This window comes from Schistocerca cancellata, chromosome 2 (assembly GCF_023864275.1).
Source record: "Schistocerca cancellata isolate TAMUIC-IGC-003103 chromosome 2, iqSchCanc2.1, whole genome shotgun sequence".
Taxonomy (NCBI): Eukaryota; Metazoa; Arthropoda; class Insecta; order Orthoptera; family Acrididae; genus Schistocerca; species Schistocerca cancellata.
Genome location: NC_064627.1, coordinates 534,510,083 through 534,532,250, shown reverse-complemented (window position 1 = coordinate 534,532,250; position 22,168 = coordinate 534,510,083).

The following is a 22,168-nucleotide window of genomic DNA, read 5'->3' as shown; positions in this document are numbered from 1 at the left end:
GGTCAACAGCAGAGCGGCGCCTACGAAATCCACATTGTACATTGGTAAGTAGGCGTCGAGACTCGAGCAGCCAAACCAATCGAGAGTTAACCATTCACTCCATCACTTTACAGACACAGCTGGTAAGCGAGATAGGTCGATAACTGGAAGGCAAGTGCTTGTCCTTCCCCGGCTTAGGAATCGGGACAACAATAGACTCGCGCCAGCATGCGGGAACATGTCCCTCAATCCAGATGCGATCGTATGTACGAAGAAGAAAACCTTTACCCGCAGGAGAAAGGTTCTTCAGCATCTGAATATGAATAGAATCAGGCCCTGGAGCGGAGGACCGTGATCGGCCGAGTGCGTTTTCGAGTTCCCGCATGGTGAATGGGGCATTATAACTTTCACAATTCGAGGAGCGGAAGTTAGGTGGCCGAGCCTCCTCTGCCTGTTTGCGGGGGAGGAAGGCAGGGTGGTAATGAGCGGAGCTCAAAACCTCTGCGAAAAAGCGGCCGAAGGCATTGGAGACAGCCTCAGGGGCCACAAGGACGTCATTCGCGACCTTCAAGCCAGAAACTGGTGAGTGGACCTTAGTGCCAGATAGCCGGCGCAGGCTACCCCAGACAACAGAAGAAGAAGTAAAACTGTTGAAGGTGCTTGTGAAAGCAGCCCAGCTGGCTTTCTTGCTTTCTTTGATAATACGACGACACTGAGCACGTAATCGTTTATAATTGATACAATTCGCCACTGTAGGGTGGCTTTTAAATGTGCGTAAAGCACGTCGACGAGCACGTAAAGCGTCTCTACATGCTGCGGTCCACCAGGGGACCGGTACGCGACGTGGAGGAGAAGTAGGGTGAGGGATGGAATATTCAGCAGCAGCGAGAATGACTTCCGTGAGGTGTGCGACCTGACGATCGCAGCTTGTGAAGGTTTGATCCTGAAAGGTCGCCCTGGAAGAGAAGAGCCCCCAGTCTGCCTTGGAGATGGTCCAACTAGAGGAGCACGGAGAGGGGGTATGCTGCAGGAGATGGATAACACACGGGAAGTGGCCGCTCGAATATGTATCAGAAAGTGCATACCACTCAAACCGGCGTGGAAGTTGGGGAGTACATATAGAGAGGTCTAAATGGGAATAGGTGTGAGATGTGTCGGAAAGAAAAGTAGGGGCGCCAGTATTGAGGCAGACAAGATTGAGCTGGTTGAAAAGGTCTGCTAACAAGGAGTCCCTCGGGCAGGATGCTGGAGAGCCCCAAAGGGGATGGTGGGCATTGAAGTCTCCAGTTAACAAAAATGGTGCAGGTAGTTGAGCAATAAGTTGCATCATGTCTGCCCTGGTAACGGCAGATGACGATGGAGTGTAAACGGTACAAAAGGAAAACGGAAAAGTGGGGAGAGTAATGCGGATGGCAACTGCCTGCGGGCCGGTGTGCAACGTGATGGGATCGTAGTAAATATCATCCCGGACCAGCAACATAACCCCTCCATGAGCTGGGATACCTACCACAGGGGGTAGGTCAAAACGCACAGAGGTGTAGTGTGTCAAGGCAATTTGATCGCATGGGCGTAGCTTTGTTTCCTGGAGGGCTACGACGAGCGGACGGTGCAAGCGGAGCAGCAACTTCAAGTCCTCTCGGTTGGAGCGAATGCTGCGAATATTCCAGTGAATAAGTGCCATCGTAAGAAAAGGAAGATGAAAGAAGGAGTCACCACGAAGGCCGCTGAGGGCCTGGCTTCGAGCGAGCACTGCCGCCGCTATCAGTAGGCGGACAGTCATCGTCCATTGGGTCGATAGGTTCATCGGCCATCTCGGGAGGATGGCCGGGAGGGGGAGCTTCCTCCGCCGGTGAACGGCCAGATGTTCGGCTACCAGCGGTGCGGCCGGGCGAAACGGATGACGGCTTGGGGCGGCAACCGCTGGGTGGCGCAGGAGGAGAAATGCGCCGTGGCGGAGAAGGAGAACTGTGCTTCCTATGAGCCTTTTTGGAAGGACGTTTGGTGGAAGTACCGGTCGAAGGCTGGGAGGTCGAGGTACGTAGGAAGTCTGCACGGGATGGTTCCTTCATGAAGGCCCATGCATCTAACTTCGGGGTCTTCGACTTAGCAGAAGATGATGAAGGGGCTGGTGTCTGTGGGGTGATGGGAGGAAGAGGAGACGTCGACCGCGCGATCTTAGCACTGGCCGAACGGACGACCGTGGTGCTGAAGGTCAGATCGAATGTCTGGGTTGCTACCTCCCTGGTAGTCCGAGGAGAGGCGAGGACAGTACTGTATTTCCCCGCTGGGAGCAGCGCGGGCTTCCTACTAGCCAATAGCTTGCGAGCAGCCGAGGTGGACACTTTCTCTTTGACCCGAATTTCTTGGATACAGCGTTCTTCCTTATGGACAGGACAGTCGCGGGAGGATGCAGCATGGTCACCCTGACAGTTCACACAACGAGTAGACGGAGGTGGACAGTCACCCTCATGGGCATCCCTGCCACAAGTGCCCCATTTAGCCGCATTGGAACAAGACTGTCGAGTGTGATTGAAACGCTGACACTGGTAGCAGCGCGTAGGTGTCGGGACATAGGGGCGAACAGAAATAACCTCGTAGCCCGCCTTGATGCGCGATGGCAGCTTAACACTATCGAAGGTCAAGAAAAGTGTCCGGGTCGGTACAAGGTCATTGTTGACCTTTTTCATGACCCTATGGACAGCCGTCACGCCCTGCTCAGCGAGGAAAGATTGAATCTCCTCGTCAGTCAATCCGTCGAGGGAGCTAGTATAGACTACACCACGAGACGAATTCAAAGTTCGGTGGGCCTCCACCCGGACAGGGAACGTGTACAGGAGTGTGGCCCGAAGCAGTTTTTGTGCCTGAAAGGCACTCTCAGTTTCTAGTAATAAGGTACCGTTACGCAACCTGGTACAAGATTTGACAGATCCGGCTATGGCATCTACGCCCTTCTGGATAACGAAAGGGTTGACAGAGGAGAAAATCCTTTCCGTCCTCAGATCGAGAAACGACGAGGAACTGTGGGGCAGGCGGTAGTACTTTTGTCACTGGTGGCTGGTCACGTTTCCGTTTTTGGGCAGAAGTCGAAAGAGATGGAGTGAAATCCATTGCGGAGGAATCCCCCATGATTGCCAGCGTCTCCGATGGCGCGCTCCTTCCTTGTGGGGACCCTCTCAGAGGGCACTCCCGCCTTAGGTGAATGTTTACACCTCAGGTCACACCTCCCGAGAAACAGACGGAGGGACCAATCGGCATGGTCAGAAGGTATCAGCTCAGGCAATCACCCCTCCCCGGGCCTGGCCTTTACCAGGGGGTACGCGCGTGCCTTACATGTCTACCCAGGGCGGGGAATTACGCGTTACCCTGTCACCGGCTACGCGTGCGAACGCATGGGTCGGCCTTCAGGCACGCACAATGAGGAAGGAAGAAGAGGAAAAAGAAGAGAGGGAGGGAGAAATAGGACAGACTGTCTCAAACGCCGAGGCGGAGACCAGAGAAAGCAAGGAGAAGAAGGCAATGAGAAGGCAAGGAGAAGAAGGCAATGAGAAGGCAAGGAGAAGAAGGCAATGAGAAGGCAAGGAGAAGAAGGCAATGAGAAGGCAAGGAGAAGAAGGCAATGAGAAGGCAAGGAGAAGAAGGCAATGAGAAGGCAAGGAGAAGAAGGCACTGAAAAGGCAAGGAGAAGAAGGCACTGAAAAGGCAAGGAGAAGAAGGCACTGAAAAGGCAAGGAGAAGAAGGCACTGAAAAGGCAAGGAGAAGAAGGCACTGAAAAGGCAAGGAGAAGAAGGCACTGAAAAGGCAAGGAGAAGAAGGCACTGAAAAGGCAAGGAGAAGAAGGCACTGAAAAGGCAAGGAGAAGAAGGCACTGAAAAGGCAAGGAGAAGAAGGCACTGAAAAGGCACGGAGAAGAAGGCACTGAAAAGGCACGGAGAAGAAGGCACTGAAAAGGCAAGGAGAAGAAGGCACTGAAAAGGCAAGGAGAAGAAGGCACGGAAAAGGCAAGGAGAAGAAGGCACTGAAAAGGCAAGGAGAAGAAGGCACTAAAAAGGCAAGGAGAAGAAGGCACTAAAAAAGCAAGGAGAAGAAGGCACTAAAAAAGCAAGGAGAAGAAGGCACTAAAAAAGCAAGGAGAAGAAGGCACTAAAAAAGCAAGGAGAAGAAGGCACTGAAAAAGCAAGGAGAAGAAGGCACTGAAAAAGCAAGGAGAAGAAGGCACTGAAAAAGCAAGGAGAAGAAGGCACTGAAAAGGGAAGGAGAAGAAGGCACTGAAAAGGCAAGGAGAAGAAGGCACTGAAAAGGCAAGGAGAAGAAGGCACTGAAAAGGCAAGGAGAAGAAGGCAATGAGAAGGCAAGGAGAAGTCAAGGGAAAGAGTAAGGAAGACAGTGAGGTGGAGAAGGACAAAGAAAGGAACCAACCAAAGGAAGGAAGAAACGGGAAGTGAAAAACCAAAAAGACCACAGTTATAGGTCGTGGAACCGTCCGTCTCCGGACGCAGGCGCTAACTACCCCCGTGAGGGGGATGGGCTCCTTTTAGTCGCCTCTTACGACAGGCAGGAATACCTCGGGCCTATTCTAATCCCCGGACCCGCAGGGGGGCCGAGTAGATGCAACAACAGCGACCTTAGATCCCAGGAATGGAGGTTTAGGTTTAGTTGACATTAGAAATAAGGAGTCCGCACTTTTTATAAGCAGGACCGCCACTATACTTAGCGACCACGCTGACAGCATTACAACTAAATTATTTGAAGTTGTCAGGCCTGCAAGTCTACAGCCACCGGTGAATGTGCAAAAAATAAATAACCGGCTCCAGCACGTTCGAGTATATTTCGTGGAACTCAGCTATCTTGGCAGTGCCATAATCAACTCACGACCGATCACGGCCCGCGATATTCTGTGTCATCGAAAGAAAATGGAGGGAAGAAACAAATTAGAAAGCAAACACCCACATTTGATTGGGACGCCATATGGGAAAATATTCATATGCGCGGTCTTCCATCCGACGTCAAATCAACGTGGTATAAAACAGTGAATGGGACCGTCAGCACTAATGAAAGGCTACATGCAATCGGCATTAGCGAAACGAAGCTGTGTCTCAAATGCAAACTGATCGATACGTTAGTGCACAGATTAACGTGCGGTGGGAATCTACACGTCTATAATTGGATTAGAGAACAACTGGCTTTTCTTACGAGGTCTTCGGTAGAAAATTTTCCCCCTGTGACACTCCTCAGGCCTCAGACTCGCTATTTTCCCGCAGCAAAAAACAACTCCGTCCACTGGTTAATGGGACACTATGTGAATTACGTAATTAATCACCTATGAACTGACAATTCCATTGAATTTTACGTGAACATGAAGTACGCTTTTTATAGAGCCCTGAAATATAAAGATCACAAGAAGAACTACGGCAATATGCTAAAAATAGTATTTGAGTGACTGGGCATTGGTTGACACGCAACTGAGATAAACACAGATCATTTCCTTAAGCGAATGGACGCTTATTTCTAAAATCCAGGAAAAAGAAAAATTACAATTTTACAGCTTCATACTACCATCAATTATACTCTGCTAACACAGAAGGCTATTTTTGCTCATTGCACAGAAGAAGCCGAAAAAATAAAAAAAAAATTAAGAAAGAAAACCAAAAGCCAGCATCGCAGGGTACGGAAGTTTCTTTTACGATTTTATTACTAACATTTTTTTTGTTTTTTTTTTGTTTTGGGTTTAGGGCGCAAAACTGATATGGTCATTAGCACCCGGTCTGTGACTTAGAAAGCAGTAAACAACCGAAAACGGAAACCAGCAGCAATGGGAACGAAACTCATAAAATTGGAGAAACTAAAAGCAGAAGGAAGGCTTAAAAATCCACTACAGAAGGGGGTTGGTTGTCCCAAAAAAAAAAAAACTTGAAATGACTGACGTCATTTCACTGGCACGAATGAACTCTAGAACGCGATCGGCCGAGCTCGTGTCATCTGCTAAAATTGACGATATATCAGGCGACTGCGGTAGACGGGCGCGTAACGGAGTAAAATAGGGGCACTCAAATAAAAGGTGTCTTACCGTCCACAACTGAGAGCAGTGGGGACAGAGTGGGGGAGGATCGCCGCTTAAAAGATGTCGATGGCTAAAAAGACAGTGTCCTATCCGGAGTCTAGTTAAAATTACCTCCTCCCGATGACGCGTTCGGGAGGAAGAGGTCCAAGGAAGAGTTTTTACGTCCTGCAATTTATTTTGGGGAAGTGTCAACCAGTGCGCGCGCCATAAATGAACAACACGACGACATAAAACGCTCCGGAGATCGGCGACGGGAATCGATTGAATTGCTGGCCGAAGAAGAGAGACTGCAGCCTTGGCTGCAATATCGGCCGTCTCATTTTCGCAGATACCAACGTGTCCCGGGAGCCAGAGGAACGCCAACGAGACGCCCCCCAGGTGGAGCAAGCGCAGACAGTCCTGAATCCGGTGGACCAGAGGGTGCACAGGGTAAAGAGCTTGGAGACTGAGGAGAGAGCTGAGAGAATCGGAGCAGATAACGTACTGTATCCGCTGATGGCGGCGGATGTAGTGGACAGCCTGGAGAACAGCGTAAAGCTCCGCAGTATAGTCCGAACACTGGTCGGGAAGCCAAAAGTGATTTGGGGTGTCGCCAACTACATAGGCACTCCCAACAACTAACAATGTTTTCGAGCCGTCGGTGTAAATAAATGTGGCGTCCGTCATTTGTGCACATAGAGCAGCAAATGCCCGACGATAAACAAGTGAAGGGGTACCATCCTTGGTAAATCGACAAAGGTCTCTGAGCAGGCAGATCCGGGGACGGAGCCAAGGCGGTGCTGTACCCCAAGTTGTCAAGAAGGTTTTAAGAAAGCGGAAGGAAAGAGAATAGAGCAGTTGACGGAAGCGGACTCCCGGTGGTAGTAGGGAGGAGGGGCGGCCTGCATACCCTACATCAAAGGAGGCGTCGAAAAATATGTCATGGGCTGGATTAGCAGGCATGGAAGACAGATGGCTGGCATAACGACTCAGAAGGACTGCTCGCCGATTGGACAGCGGAGGTTCAGCAGTCTCAGCATAAAGGCTTTCCACAGGGCTGGTGTAAAAAGCTCCAGACACTAAACGTAATCCACGGTGGTGGATAGAGTCGAGACGCCGAAGAATAGACGGCCGAGCAGAGGAGTAGACTATGCTTCTATAGTCCAAATTCGAGCGCACTAAGGCGCGATAGAGGCGGAGAAGGATCACTCGGTCCGCTCCCCAGGAGGTACCATTCAGGACACGGAGGGTGTCGAGGGATCGCAGACAGCGAGCCGAAAGATAGGAAATGTGGGAGGACCAGCATAGTTTTCTGTCAAACATAAGACCCAAGAATTTAACGACGTCTGAAAACGGAAGGTTGACAGGTCCTAGATGTAAGGAGGGTGGAAGAAACTCCTTACGTCGCCAAAAATTAACACAAACGGTCTTACTGGAGAAAAACGGAAGCCGGTGTCGATGCTCCAAGAGTGGAGGCGATCGAGACATCCTTGAAGACGTCGTTCAAGAAGGCTGATCCGTTGAGAGCTGTAGTAGATCGCAAAATCGTCCGCAAAGAGGGAGCCCGAGACATCAGGAAGGAGACAATCCATAACTGGATTGATGGCAATGGCAAACAGTACAACACTCAGCACGGAGCCCTGGGATACCCCGTTTTCTTGGGAGAAAGTACGGGAGAGAGTAGTGTTCACCCGCACTCTAAATGTGTGCTCTGTCATAAATTCGCGAAGAAAAAGGGGCAGCCGACCACGAAAGCCCCAAGAGAACAGTGTGTGGAGGATGCCTGTCCTCCAACAAGTATCGTATGCTCTCTCCAGATCGAAAAATATTGCTACCGTTTGGCGTTTCCGGAGAAAATTGTTCATGATATAAGTGGAGAGAGCAACAAGATGGTCAACTGCAGAACGATGCTTTCGGAATCCGCATTGGGCTGGTGTTAAAAGACTGCGGGATTCCAGCCACCAAGCTAAACGGTAATTCACCATACGCTCCAAAACCTTACAGTCACTACTCGTGAGAGAAATGGGGCGATAGCTAGAGGGGAGATGTTTGTCCTTTCCAGGTTTCGGAACAGGAACGACGATAGCTTCCCGCCATCGTCTGGGAAAAGTAATATCGGTCCAAATTCGATTATAAAGGCGAAGGAGGTAACGCAGACTATGGGTTGATAAACGCAGCAACATTTGGACGTGGATACCATCTTGTCCTGGGGCGGAGGGGCGAGAAGAAGAGAGTGCATGTTGGAGTTCCCGCATGGAGAATACAGTATTGTAGCTTTCGCGATTTGGAGAGGAGAAAGCAAGAGGTCGCGCTTCCGCTGCACGTTTCTTCGGGAGAAACGCTGGCGGGTAATTGGAAGAGCTCGAAATCTCAGCAAAGTGCTGACCCAATGAGTTAGAAATTGCGACGGGGTCCACTAATGTATCATGCGCAACAGTGAGCCCAGAGACCGGGGAGAAACTAGGCGCGCCTGAGAACCGTCGAAGCCGACTCCAAACTTCCGAGGAGGGAGTGAAGGTGTTGAATGAGCTAATAAAGAATTTCCAGCTTGCCTTCTTGCTATCGCGGATGAAGCGACGGCATCGCGTACGGAGCTGCTTATAGCGGATACAGTTGGCCAAAGTAGGATGGTGACGGAAAATGCGAAGAGCACGTCGCCGCTCACGTATTGCGTCACGGCATGCCTCGTTCCACCACGGAACTGGGGGGCGCTTGGGCGATTCGGTGGTGCGTGGTATTGAACGTTCCGCAGCTGTAAGAATGACGTCGGTAATATGTGTGACCTCATCGTCGACGCAGGGAAAGCGACGGTCATCGAATGTCGCTAGGGACGAAAAAAGTTTCCAATCGGCTTGGGCAAACTTCCAGCGTCGCGGGCGCATATATGGCAGTTGAGGCTGCAGTCTAAGGACACATGGAAAGTGGTCACTCGAGTGTGTATCATCAAGGGCGACCCATTCGAAGCGCCGAGCTAGCGGAATAGTACCGACCGCAAGGTCCAAATGAGATAAATTTGTCGTGGAGGCAGACAAAAATGTGGGGACCCCAGTGTTGAGGCAAAGTAGATCCGCTTGGTGGAAGACGTCTAGCAATAGGGAGCCACGTGGACAAGGATGTGGAGATCCCCAAAGTGGGTGGTGGGCATTGAAGTCCCCAACCAGCAAATAGGGGGGTGGAAGCTGACCAAGAATATGAAGGAGATCAGCTCGTGTCATTGGTGTGGACGATAGAATGTATACAGTACAAAGAGACAACGTGTATCCAGAAAGGGAAAGACGGACGGCGACAGTTTGGAAGGAACTGTTTAAGGGGATTGGGTGATAATGGAGAGTATCATGGAGAAGAATCATGAGTCCTCCATGGGCGGGAGTGCCTTCAACAGAGGGGAGGTCATATCGGACGGACTGAAAATGAGGGAGAACAAAGCGGTCATGGGGACGCAGCTTTGTTTCCTGAAGACAGAAGATGACCAGCGAGTACGATCGTAAGAGGATCGACAATTCATACCGATTGGCTCGAATGCCGCGGATATTCCAGTGGATAATGGACATAGGGTGAATAGAAATTGAAGGAATGTGACCAAGAGTGCTGTCAACTCAACGACTGCTCAGAGCTTGCGACCGACAGCATGGAGTGGCATTCAGCCGAAGGCAGAAGATCCTGATCCATAGGTTGGTCAGGACCAGCTCCTGTCACCAGCGATCGGCCGGTTGACCGGCCACCAGCAGTGCGCCTCGGCGACACAGAAGACGGCCGAGGGAGATTTCCGCCAGGTGGTGCTGTAGATGGGACACGCCTTGGCGGAGGAGGAGAGGAACTGGGTTTCTTTGTAGCCTTCTTGGAAGTATGATGATTAGATGAAGGAGGAACCGATGGTTGTGAAGTTGCGGTACGTAAAAACTCTTCACGAGTATGCTCTTTTTTCGAAGACTTGGCGTCTGACTTTTGGGCTCGAGATTTAGCAGAACCCGACGAAGGGTGAGCCTTAGAGTGGGCAGGCGTAAGTGGTGAGGTTGAACGGGCGATCTTGGCGCTGGCCGATCTGACGACCGTGGTACTGAAGGTGAGGTCGCAAGTCTGCGTGGCCGCCTCCTTTGTTGGCCGAGGAGAAGGAAGGACAGTGCTGTATTTTCCTGTCTGAGGCACGGTGGGCTGTTGACTGGCGAATAATTTTCGAGCAGCAAAGGTCGACACCTTTTCCTTCACTCTTAATTCCTGGTTGAGCTTTTCGTCCTTAAAAACGGGGCAATCTCGAGAGGAAGCAGCGTGGTCACCCATACAGTTGATGCAGCGAGGGGATGGAGTTGGACAAGCACCCTCATGGGCATCCTTGCCACACACAGCACATTTGGCCGGATTGGAACAGGACTGGCTCGTGTGATTGAACCGCTGACATCCATAGCAACGTGTAGGGTTTGGGACGTAAGGGCGAACGGAAATTATCTCATAGCCCACTTTGATTTTCGATGGGAGTTGAACTTTGTCAAATGTCAAGAAGGCAGTGCGGGTTATAATGATGTTCGTGTCAACCCTTTTCATAACTCTATGAACAGCCGTTACGCCCTGGTCAGACAGGTAGTGCTGAATTTCTTCGTCAGACAATCCATCGAGGGAGCGTGTATAAACGACTCCACGCGAGGAATTTAAGGTACGGTGCGGTTCCACCCGGACAGGGAAGGTGTGGAGCAGAGAAGTACGCAACAATTTTTGTGCTGGAGGGCACTGTGTGTTTCTAACAACAGGGTGCCATTCCGTAATCTGGAACAAGACTTTACAGGACCTGCAATTGCGTCGACACCTTTCTGAATAATGAAAGGGTTGAACGTTGAGAAGTCGTGACCTTCGTCAGACCGAGAAACAACAAGGAACTGTGGCAACGATGGAAGAACTGTCTGTGGCTGAGACTCAGTGAACTTACGTTTGTGAGCAGACATAGTGGAAGGTGAGGAAACTATTGCGGAAGAATCCCGCATGATTACCGACGTCTCCGATGGCGCGCTCCTCCCTTGTGGGGGCCCTCACTGAGGGCACTCCCGCCTTAGGTGATTGTTCAAACCTCAGGTCACACCTCCCGACAAACGGATGGAGGGACCAATCGGCACTTTCGGAAGGTATCAGCTCGGGTAATCACCCCTCCCTGGGCCTGGCCGTTACCAGGGGGTACGTACGTGTCCTACCTGTCTACCCGGGGCGGGGAATTACGCGTTACCCCGTCACCGGCTACGCATGGAAGTGCGTGGGTCGGCCTTCAGACACGCACAGGGAGGAAAAAAGAGAAAGGGAAAGGAAAGAAGAGGGGACTGAAACGCCGCAGCGGAGAAAAGGGCAAAGAGAAGAGGAAAGGAAAAGGAAAGGACAGAGGAAGGACGAAGACTTGCAAGTGTAGAAAGCAAGGAAGTTGGAACAGTTTCGAGCGTCCGTCTCCGGACGTAGGCACAAACCATACTCCCAGATGGGGAGAAAGGGAAGCAAAGAGCCAGAGGTGTGGGGAGGAGGGGCGAAGATGCGGGATGGGGAAGGATGCGGAAAGGGAAGGTATGCAGCCCGGAAAGGAAGGAAGGCCACATTAGCTCGGGGTCCCGTGCTCGCTACGCACGTATCCACAAAAGATTTGTGGACCCCCTGGGGGGTATTACTAACATGGAAGTCTAATTTCTTTTAATGGAAGAGGATTTCTCTTTTTTCAATTATTATTATAACCATCAAGAAGACAACAAGGCTATGGCAACAGTGCCTTACCAAAATATTTATTTTTTGCATTCAATGAAGTTTCTTCTCTTACAAGAAAGAAAAAAGAAGCGGAAATAAAACAAACAAATTGATAAAAATAAAAAAACTAGAACAAGAGCAAACAAAATATACACGTTCAGGATCCATTGCTTCATGCATTACTTTTCTGTTACAAAGAGGCATGCTTTTGTTTTCAGGAAGCAGTGGGAATAAGAAAAAAAAATATATAAAGTAAATAAATACCACATACACTACAAGCTATCAGCTATTGCTAATGCCTCAACATGAACTACATTTCTTGTTTAAAATGAGAAATCACACAGTTCAGGACTGAGATGATAAAGCATAGCTTGCATACTTAATCACGAATATTATAATGATGCAACTCAGCATCAGGTCAGGGGGGAGACATCATGGTCAGGCCTCAAGACTAGACCCCTGCCCGTTTTGCCTCCACCTGCCGCATGCTGCCAAGCTTCTATTCTCCTTTAAAAATTAAAAAATTAAATTAAAAAATTAAAAACATAAAATTAAATGAAAAAGTGACTAGGATACCTGGCGATCACCCAGGAAGCCCGGGTTCGATTCCCGGTACCGGAAAAAGTGGTTAAAAAAGTGGTTAAGAAAGTGGCAGAGCGCTGGTCTAGTAAACCAGAAGAAAAAAAAAGTGGTTAAGGCGTCTGACTAGAAATCAGATTCCCTCTGGGAGCGTAGGTTCGAGTCCTACCGACAGCGTCCGTTTTTCTCCTAAAAAAAGTATTGGGTTCAAACCCCGATCTGGGCGAAAATTAACACACTTTCTTAATGGCTAATGTGCTGGCAATGGAAACCCTACAGAAAAATAAAAACTAAAAAAAAGTGATTAAGGCGTTGGACTGCTAATCCAATGTGCTCTGCACGCGTGGGTTCGAATCCCATCCTCGTCGAAGAATTTTACGTAAAGCACGCGTTTGCGGTCACTCCTTCTCCATGCGAAACGCCGCTCAGTAGTAACATCGAAGCGTGTACGTGGCAGATAGCGTGTGTATGAAATACGAGACAAAACTGCCTACCAGATGAAAGCGCACGATATTCCATAGCGTATGCCCTTCGAATTAAACATCATTTCGAGATCTATAAACCAATCAAATTTCGGCTCCAGCAAAGAGTATGTTGGTATTTGCGAACGACGAGTTCTTATTTATATTTAAGTGCATACCTGTCGCAGTCATTTTAACGTATCGAGCCTATAATAATCCAGGACGGATGCTGTCATTAAAAGATTCGCGAGTGGGAGCTTGGTCGGCTGCACTGCAGCTGGGCATTAGACGTTAACACCGGCCCAGTACGATGTTCGTATGCGTTTTCGAATCGACAAATGTCTTCTTTCCACAAGCACACGCCAAAGACCCACATGTAGTTCCAGCAGACGAGGTGGCCGAGTGGTTGCGGCGAGCGGACGTGCTCGTCGCGAGCTCCGCTAGCAGCTGTCTTTACATCGTTGGTCGCCGTGGTTTGCAGCGGCCTGGTGTCTTTACTCAGCGTCTTCCTTATTTTTTGTAAGTTTTGAAGGTTTTATTGTGGAAAATAGTGACGTACAACCGGTCTAATACTATTCAGTTGTTGTTTGATCGCGAATTTTACGCGTCCCACGGCTTTTGAAATCCATCATTGGATCAGATTGGAATTGCAAATAGACCCAGCTTTGCTTGATGGTGTGCATTTAGATTTTATTGTTAAATTAGTGTTCTTGAAAATCCTTGATAGTGAATTATGTGAGCGTTTGGTGGCCGTCAACGCCGGAGTTCGGAAATTTAAACATGCTGACGGGATTATTAGTGATGTGAAGGTGCTACATACCGGTTATGGTATACGTAATGTGAAAGTTTTCCATCTGCCTTTTGAAGTGCCCTTAGCTGAAATTCGCCGTGCATTAAGTTTATATGGGACTATCTTTGCTGTCACTAAAGATTATTGGTCGTCCGCGTATGTTTATCAATGTGATAACGGCGTACGTACTGTACGGATGGACTTAAAAATCACATTCCGTCCTTTGTTATCATAGGCGGCCATAGGGCTTGTCCCCGACGGCGCCCTGTGCAGTTGCCCCTAGAAAACTCAGGTAGTTACGCAGGTGCCCTTCTTTGAGGCTCTACGCCACCGTGTGAGTCGCTAGATCGTGAACCGGTTGTAGCGGGTATGTCTGTTCTTTCTAGTGTGCCTGTTGTTCCACCTACGTCTGTTTTTGACACTGTCCCTGACGTTAGCACTGAATGTCGTCCGACCAACCGTTCTGCTCCGTTGCAGGAGACGACTTCCGTGGCTTCACTTGTTGATGAACGTGTTCCGAGCGTTCGGGAATCAGGTGCCCCTACTGCCGCAGTTTGCGAGACCGAGCCTGCCTCAGTGGTTCTCCAGTGTCAAACGGCCTCACCATGCGATGTTGCAACTTCAGTGCCTGTTGTGTCGGACATCCCTACTGGGAATTGCGCACCTACTGCTACTCGTGACAAGGTCGCGGACTCCAACCCATCCCCCAGTACCATTGCTGCTCCAGCGACTACCTTGCTCATCTCTCCACCTCACGCGGAGAATTTGGTTATGGATGTAGAACCGCACTCAGTTGCCTCTATGGGGAACGTAAAAACTAAGTTGCGGGTTACTGACTTTGCCACGCAGCGAGAAAAACGCGTGCGAGAGCAAAGTCAGAAACTTAAGGGTATGCTAGGAAAGGGTACCGGCGGCCGGGAAATTTTGACCCCGTCGAAAAAGATTAGTACGGAATCTCGTAAACAGCGCAAAGCAGGGAAAATCCCGTCGGTGACACTACCGGCGGCAGACGGAGACACGACCAATCCTGCGCCGCTCTCCTGGGCGGACGATGAAGATATGTAACTGCCACGGTAGCCTGATTTCCGTCTCCGGTGAGTCTGCGCCTTATCGGTGACCCTTTCAAAACTTTCTCCCTGCGCCCTGCACCCATGCGTCCTATAGCTAGATGGTTAAAATAGCCACATTAAATATCAACTGTATTGCGGCTCCTCAGAAATTGCAAGTATTGGCAAATTTTATCCAACATTGTCGGTATGATTTTATCTTTCTGCAGGAAGTGAGCATTGTGTCCCTTGATGTTTTAACGGGGTATTCCGCCATTTATAATATCGACACGGAGGCTAGGTGTGGTACCGCTATCTTATATAAGTCTGCAGAAGAGCCGACGCGAGTCAAACGACTACCGACCGGCAGGGGAATCTCGTGCGTTATCGGAGGCCTGCAACTAGTTAACATTTACTCTCCGTCTGGCACCAGTTTAAAGAGGGCGAGAGCGAGATTTTTCATTGAAGATGTACCCACCTTGATTGGCAGCCCGACGCTGCCCGTCGTATTGGGGGGCGATTTTAATTGCGTGGTTGCGGACGGTGATCAGTTTCCCACGGCTCATAAGTGCGTCGACCTTGATCGTCTGATTGCTAGCTTCCAGTTAGCTGATGTGTGGCGTGTTCTCTATCCTCAACAGCAAGTGTTTACGTATTTCTATCGCAATGGGGCTAGTAGACTTGATAGGCTCTATGTGTCGACCTGCATAGCAGATCACCTAATTAGTGCCGACGTCGCCCCTGTCTGTTTTTCCGATCACTGCGCCTTCTTCTGCGACCTTCGCGCGCCGCAACTCCGCCAGTTACGTCGATCTCGGTTGTGGAAGTTTAACGTGACCCATGTCCGTGCCCCTCGTTGCGTCGGCAGATTCACGATACGCTCTCTTCCTGCGGCGAAAAGCTGGCTAACTATGCCTCAGTTGTCAATTGGTGGGTTCACCTGGCCAAACCGTCTATCCGTGCTGTTTTAAAGTGTTTTAGTGCCGAAGCTGCGCTGTGGAAACATAGAACCACTGAATATTATTATCAGATTTTAAAAGATGCTGTCTCTTTACCGGATATTGTCGATGAGCAATTTCTGATTCACTTAAAAGCTGTGAAAGCTCAAATTTTTAAATTGCAGGCGCAAGACTTTCAGGGCTCCTTTCTTAGAAGTCGCTGTGTAGGGACCTTTGATGAGTCACCGACTATTCACCATATCGAAAGAGAGCGGAGACGGGGTGAAACTAAATTTATTCGGTGTCTTAGACTGGAAACTGGGGAGCGACGAAACACAGAGGGACATTCGTGCGCATATTTTTGCCCATTTTAGTGCCGCGTTTCAATGTAGCGACCACGATAGGGATTTTACGTAAAGCACGCGTTTGCGGTCACTCCTTCTCCATGCGAAACGCCGCTCAGTAGTAACATCGAAGCGTGTACGTGGCAGATAGCGTGTGTATGAAATTCGAGACAATACTGCCCACCAGATGAAAGCGCATAACATTTCATAGCGTATGCCCTTCGAATTAAACATCATTTCGAGATCTATAAACCAATCAAATTTCGGCTCCAGCAAATAGTATGTTGGTATTTGCGAACGACGAGTTCTTATTTAAATTTAAGTGCATACCTGTCGCAGTTATTTTAACGTATCGAGCCTATAATAATTCATCTGTAGCACAACCGGCCCAGTACGATGTTTTGAATGCGTTTTCGAATCGGCAAATGTCTTCTTTCCGCAAGCACTCGCCAAAGACACAGACGTAGTTCCAGCAGACGAGGTGGCCGAGTGGTCGTGAGTCGCGCTTGCGACACCGTGCAGGTCGGACGTATCAGTGCTCCGCTCCGCCGCGTGTTCCCAAGGCGTGTTTTCACCTCATATTTCTGTTTGCAAGTGTTGTGTTTTTCTGCCGTTTATATCGTTTTCCATTTTTATTTTTGTTGCGGTCTTATTGTAGTGGGTTAACCGCTCGCTATCTGCTGCAATGTCCAGGTTATTTCCGCGCAAGTGTACACTCCGTTTTGATTTCGACAAGTCCAAGCGATCTGTGCAACCGAGTTCACTGGAGATACATGACTGGATCGTGGATGTTATTGGGATTACATCTGACCAAGTGCACACCACCTATTATGATACCGAGCAGTATTGTTTCTTTGTTAAATTGCTGAATCCTGTATTACTGGAGAAGATCATGACGAAGCACGGAGGAAGTGCTATTTTCCGACACCGGGACGAGTCTAAGTACAGTGCTCATTTCCAGTGCCGATGTAGACTACACAAACGTGCGTATTTTTAACTTACCCCCTGAAGTAGAAAATTGTTATCTGAAGGAGGTACTGTCAAAATTCTGTGACGTTAAGCAGATTCGAAATGAACGGTGGTCAAGTCAACATAGGTTGCAATGTTACAGTGGCGATCGATCTGTAGAAATGCATATCAAGCAGAATATTCCATCCCATATACTTGTTTGTGACTATAAGGCTCACGTTACTTACATTGGCCAAACACCGACCTGTCATATCTGTAATGAGAGTGGTCACTTGCGTCAAGACTGCCCCAGGCGCATGTTTGTGTTAAACAATTCCCTCCAGCAGCGTAAAAGGCTTACTTTGGCGGATGTAGTGGCGGCCAAACCGGTGACAGAGATTGGGCTCCCTAGTTCTGAAATGCCTTCGGAACAGCAACAAGAAATTCGCTCTGATGAGTTTCCGGTTCTGGTTCGCAGAGAAAAAGGTGCGCTGCCCCCTGCAAAACTCGATGCCGCGACCAATAAGAGGCGCAGAACTAGTGACAGCAGTGGCTCTGATAACGACACCTCTAGTGCGCATGAGACCGCGGAAACGGACGATCGCGAATCCCGCTCGGAAGCGAAATCTCCAATCGGTGAGGCTATTGTGGACGCTTCTCCTTCCACAATTTCAAGTGCCGATACTTCCGTGGAAGTTCAGCAGTTACCGCTGGCCAGTCCCTTAGAACTTCCGCGACAGCCACCTCAGGCCGACCAACTATTATTTGTGGCTCACATTCCTGCCGGAAGTACACACACAGAGGCCTGTAATGGTGGTATACAAACATCTCTGGGCGCCGACGGTACACCTCACGTGGCAGCCTTTTCGGTTCAGGACTCTCAGCAAGGGGAATGTCAACAACTCCAGGAAATAATACAAACACAGCTGTCGGGGTCTGTCGGTGACAACAAACAGCTGCAAGCAGAGAATGTTGCCAAACAGGCTGATAGTGCGAGTGATAGTTCAGCTGCTGGCTCGCCGGCGGTATCGCCGCGTGCGACCCCTTCGCGGCATGTGCCGGGAGAGCAACTTGACCTCACCCACGACCCTCCCAAGCCGCCGGCTGCGGAGGTGCTCCACAGTGTCCGCCCCAGGATCCGAGTGCAACCTAATGTAAATGCTGTGCGTAAAAAGAGTAAGAACAAAGACGCAAGAATACAACTCAGTGACGTCCCAGACACGAATTTCCCGGCCACAAACATGGAATGGCATGAAGGTGTGGCCCTTTAAAGACATTTGCTCCTTCCGCCTCTAGAACGTACTGCCATTATGTCGCAGGCCTATACGATCACGACATTAAATATTAATAAAATCCGGTCGGAGGTGAAACTGAGTGCCTTAAAACAATATCTCAATGAGTCGGGAACAGACATCGCTCTTTTGCAGGAGGTGACCATGCCACACTTAACTCTTCCTGGTTTTGTTGCTATTACAAATTTTTCCCCCGACTCGAACGTGGGGACTGCCATCTTACTTAGAGAAGGCATTCCCGCCACTCAGACTGACAAATTAGATTCGGGTAAAGGTGTGGGTGTCACCGTTTTTGGCGTCACCATCATCAACTTGTACGCCCCTTCTGGCAGTACCTATAGAGCGGAACGAGCAAATTTTTTTAAGGAACAAATCATCTATTTGTTACGGAAAAATCCCGAACGTGTTATCATTGGAGGTGATTTTAATTGTGTTTTATCCCAGAAAGATCAGTCCCCGAATTTTAATTATTCGCCTGAATTAAAGCATCTCGTGACCAACCTCAAACTGAAAGACGCGTGGGAAATTAGGTACCCGACCTTGGTACGATTCATACACATCGTCGCGAATTCCTGCAGCAGAATTGACAGGAATTATGTTTCCGACGTTTTAGAGAAAGTCTTGTTACGAATTGAAACAATACCCTCCAGCCTCTCCGATTACAGTGGTGTCATTGCGTGCCTGAATTTGCTGCCACAACCCAGCGAGAGATTATCAGGGCACTACACGACTATTTTGCTGACACCTACACGTCAGCGGCTACTCACGACGACTGCTATGACGAACTGTTTAGTGCCATTTCCTCTACCATAACTAGAGAAGACAATGACACCATTTCTTTGGAATTTAGTAATACAGATGTTTTGGAGATTGTCTGCCACTCGCCGATCAGGAAGTCCCCTGGTCCTGACGGATTACCCATTGAATTTTACAGGACGTACTGGCACATTATCGGGGACAAAATCACCCAATTAGTGAACGAAGTTTTTCAAGGGAAGCCTATACCACTTGCCTTTAAGGAATGCACAATTGTGCTTATCCCTAAAAGCAGAGGTACAAAAAATATCGCCAACTTCCGCCCCATTTCATTGTTAAACTCCGATTATAAAATAGTCGTCCGTGCAATCAACACGCGAATAATGCGACTCACTGCAAAATTCATTGGACGTCAGCAGAGATGTGCCTTCGGGAGAACTGTATTGCAAACGGCTGCTTTTTACAGGGATATCATTGCTTTAACGAACGCCAGTAACGTGAAGTGTGGACTGATCTTTCTGGACTTTTTTAAAGCCTTTGACCTCGTCACTCACGAGTACCTCCTTGAAACCATGAAAAGATTCGTTTTCTTGCAGAACGCGATTGACATGATAAAAAACATGGCACTGGGGATCAACGCAAGACTTTCTTTCAACTCGCAACTAACCCAACCGATTCAAATCAACAGAGGAATTCCACAAGGCAGCCCTTTGTCCATGTTACTTTTTGTTCTTTCACTCGAACTTCTGTTACTCCAACTGCAGGCGAAACTCACAGGGCTAACAGGTTCAGGAGAAAAAACTGTCGTCGGCGCCTACGCCGACGATGTGGGTGTGGTTGTCCGCAATGAGAATGATGTCACCACTTTAGCGGCTCACCTCCAGCAATACTGTTTGGCGTCGGGGGCTAAATTGAATGACAAGAAAAGTAAATTTATTAACCTCTGTGGCCTCCAGCATTTGCGAGTTGGCTACGCTCAGGAAGTCAGCGTCCACAAGGCTCTCGGCATCATATTGACGGCGTCCTCTTTAAAGATGGCGGCGGCTAACTGGAGGGAAATAGTGCGTAAACTTAACGGTGCTCTCATTGACAATTCCCACAGAAGCCTCAATCAATTTGAACGGATCCATCTGGTCAACTTCTGTATTTTATCAAAAGCCTTCTACACGGCACAGCTCCTGCCACTGCCTGCAGTAATTGCTAAGCAAATTATGTCGAAGGTAACAAATTTTATTTGGAGAGGGGAAATTTTTCGCGTGTGTGCCAAAACTGCAACACTCCACCCCCAGAATGGAGGGATGGGCTTAGATAGCCATCGCTTTCACCTTGATATCTACTATGTCAAAAGGACGGCCGCTATAATTAACAATGATCCTTCCGGCATTACAGCGCAATTATTCACTGCCGTCAGGCCGAGAAGTCTTGATCCACCGCTGAATATTCAGCCCATCAGTTATCGGCTAAAACATATCAGAGATTATTACCTTTCACGGAGCTACATCAGTAAAGAGGTCATAAATTCTCCTCATTTAACTGCACAAGCCATAATAGCGGACTGGAGACAACACGAAGGAAAGAATCCATTGGCAACGAAGCTCGGTGGCATGAACGGGGATATCGTACGGCGCAATGTCAGTTCCAGTGTCCTCAGTTCCGATGCTCGCACTGCCTGGTACAACGCCATCAATGATGTGATTAGGTTACATAAAATCGGGCTCAGCGACACCCCTCTGTGTCATCGCTGCCAACTGACGGATACAGTTATGCACCGTTACACCTGCGGGGAACTTCTCCAGAACTGGGTTTGGCTTCGAGAAAAAATAGCTCTTATTACCAGGACTACAACCGCCAATGTTTCTCCAACACTACTGTCTCGTCCCGATGTGCCATTTTATCCGCAGACGAAAAATAATGCGGTTATGTGGTTGCTGGGTACCTATTCCAGCTACGTCTTTAATAAATTTGGCGGTGACAATCATTTGGAATTCAAGATGTTTATGGATATCGAATTCGGCAAAACATGCACGTACCCGAATCATGGGAAACTCTTCGGCAATATGCTTAAAACAGCGTTTCATCGCATGGGTATCGGATAGGTGAACTGTGTGTACGGGGGTGAGGCCGGGCCGCGGGACACCAGTAGTGCCACGAAGAGGCCCCACTGCTTCTGTGTCGCGTCCTGACTCCCCCTCACACTGAGGCCTTCACTGACTCGCTGCACACTGGCTACAGGAACTTTGATTGAGGTAGATAGGAAGCTGTGTTTATGTTACGTTTATTCTTCGAGAAGCAAATCTACTTTGCCCAAGGGCGAAGTCTTTTCGTTGTCATTTTCACCATTCCTATTTATTTTCATAGAAGGTTAAGGTTTTCGTTTTTTCATAGAAAAAAGAAAAAAAAGAAAAAAAAAAGAAAGTCGAAAAAAAATTGGTAGAGCGTTCGCTTTGCACGTGAAAGGTCCCGGGTTCAAGCCCCGGCGCCTCCATGTTTTGTGGTCAGTGCATGGTAAGCGTTAAATAGAAAAAAAATCGGTAGAGCATGAGACTCTATCTCAGGGTCGTGGGTTCGAGCCCCACGCTGGGCGAAGCAAAATTTTGGGATAAAAAAAAAATTGGCACAGAGCTGGTCTAGTAAACCAGAGGTCGTGAGTTCGATCCTCACAGGAGGCAAATGAATTTTGTAACACCACCTCCCACCGTGGCCCTTTCGAAAAAAGCGGTCAAGGATAAAAAAAATTATGAATCGGTGCGGTAAGAAAAAAGTGGTTAAGGAGTTGGACTGCTAATCCAATGCGCTCTGCACGCGTGGGTTCGAATCCTATCCTCGAAGAATTTTACGTAAAGCACGCGTTTGCGGTCACTCCTTCTCCATGCGAAACGCCACTCAGTAGTAACAACGAAGCGTGTACGTGTAGCGTGTGTATGAAATACGAGACAAAACTACCTACCAGATGAAAGCGCACAACATTCCATAGCGTATGCCCTTCGAATTAAACATCATTTCGAGATCTATGAACCAATCAAATTTCGCCTCCAGCAAAGAGTATGTTGGTATTTGCGAACGACGAGTTCTTATTTATATTTAAGTGCATACCTGTCGCAGTCATTTTAACGTATCGAGCCTATAATAATCCATCTGCAACACAACTATCTGTTTTGCGTCAAGCCGCCGAATACAGTAGCGATTGGGCAGGGCCTACTGGAGAGACTTGACTTTGCAGACATCCGTCGCTAGTGGCCGTCCAAACACCAAGCTCCATCGCAAACAGCAGGACAATCTTGGGCTAGG